Source organism: Mauremys mutica, chromosome 8 (genome assembly GCF_020497125.1).
Source record: "Mauremys mutica isolate MM-2020 ecotype Southern chromosome 8, ASM2049712v1, whole genome shotgun sequence".
NCBI classification, from domain to species: domain Eukaryota; kingdom Metazoa; phylum Chordata; order Testudines; family Geoemydidae; genus Mauremys; species Mauremys mutica.
In genome coordinates, this window is record NC_059079.1 from 55,901,900 (window position 1) to 55,903,982 (window position 2,083).

A 2,083-nucleotide genomic window follows, 5' to 3' on the forward strand; every position below is an offset into this window, starting at 1 on the left:
GTGTGTGTGTGTGTGTGTGTATAAATAAACAAAAAAATTTGGATGTTTTCTACATTTTCAAATATATTGATTTCAATTACATCAGAATACAAAATGCACAGTGCTCATTTTATATTTATTTTTATTACAAGTACTTGCACTGTAAAAAAACAAAACAAAAGGAATAGTATTTTTCAATTCACCTAATACAAGTACTCTAGTGCAATCTCTTTATCGTGTTAGGGTATGGCTACACTTGAGAGTTGCAGCGCTGGTGGAGGCTTTCCAGCGCTGCAATTAGTAACTGTCCACACCTGCAGGGCACATCCAGCGCTGGCTGTACACCTGGGTCTGCTTGGGGTATAACGATTGCAGTGCTGGTGCTGCAGCGCTGCTCGTAAAGTGTGGCCACACACCAGCACTGTTATTGGCCTCCAGGGTATTAGGAGATATCCCAGAATGCTTTTAACTAAATTACTCTCTTTATTTTGTTATGCTGCCTCTCTTTGTTTTGTTGTGAAACTGCAGCGGTGGTAGCTGTGAGTGTGGCCACACACCAGCGCTTTCCCTACACAGCTGTACGACCAGCGCTGCAACTCTCAAGTGTAGCCATACCCTTAGTTGAACTTACAAATGTAGAATTATGTAAAAAAAAACCCTGTATTCAAAAATAAAAATGTAAAATTTAAGAGCCTGCTCGTCCACTCTGTCCTACTTCTTGTTCAGCCAATTGCTCAAACAAACCAGTTTGTTTACATTTGCAGGAGATAATGCTGCCTGCTTCTTGTTTACAATGTCACCTGAAAGTGAGAACTGGCATTCTCATGGCACTGTTGCAAGATATTTACGTGTCCCTTCATCTTTAACCACCATCCCAGAAGACATGCGTCTATGCTGATGACAGGTTCTGCTTAATAACAAGCCAAAGCAAAGCAGAGCAACGCTTGTTCATTTTCATCATCTGACAGCAGCAGAAGGTTGATTTTCTTTTTTGGTTAATTTAGAAACATAGAATATCAGGGAGTCACTTATTCTAACCTGCTGCTCAAAGCAGGACCAATTCCCAAACAGACTTTTCCCCTAGATCCCTAAATGGCCCCCTCAAGGATTGAGCTCACAGCCTTAGGTTTAGTTGGCTAATACTCAAACCACTAAGCTATCTGGTTGTTCAGGTACTGTAGTTTCTGCATCATATTGTTGTCTTTTAAGACTTCTAAAAACATGGTCCACTCCTTGTCCCTCTCAGATTTTGAAAGGCACTTCAGATTCTTAAAACTTTGGTTGAGTGCTGTAGCTATCTGTCAAGGCTGATTCCCCACTCTGGTGCTTCGAGTGCAGAAGGTGGGGGCCCGCAAGGATTCTAAAAATGAATACTGGCTACTCCAGGCTTGTATTCAACTTCTAAGGACACAGCTTTTCTCTGACCTTGGATGGGTAGACGCTGCCACCACCCAAATGCAAAAAAAACATAAAAAAACAACCAAACTCTTTAAACCCAGGAAGATGCACTTGGGAACTCCTGCCTGTGACCCTCAAGCCCTTTCACACACTTCCCCCCCCCCCCCCCCACGGAAGAGCTGAGAAAAAAAACAAAGGAAATCAGCTGTTGCCACCAGCTAATTAAATAACATATGCACAACCCTCTTAGACATGAAAAATCCAATCCTGTTCTTAAAATAGGTAAATTTTATTAAAAACAAAAAGAAAGAAAATACATCTAAAAACTCAGACTATTACTAGGTTTAAAAAAAACAATTATGGGGATTAAGAATCAAGGTAGCTTCTTGAGGTCCAGTTTAAAGGTTACAAGCAAAACAAAAGCATTTGGGGGTTAGCACAGAGGAATCCACATGCCTTACAGAAATAAGAGATTAACCTAATTGCATCTTCCTAAACATTTCCTGATCTACTTACATATCTGGGTTTTCAATTTGATGATTTTTCAGACCTGGCGCAAGCTTCTTATAGCACTGCCACTCTGTTTCCTCTCTCCGGAGAGAACAACTACAGACAGACAAAAGGGGAGTCTTGATTCAATTTTAAAAAGTTGTAGCCTTCCCACTGGCTTTTTTGGCCAGGTACCCACTCACTTCCTTTTTTAACC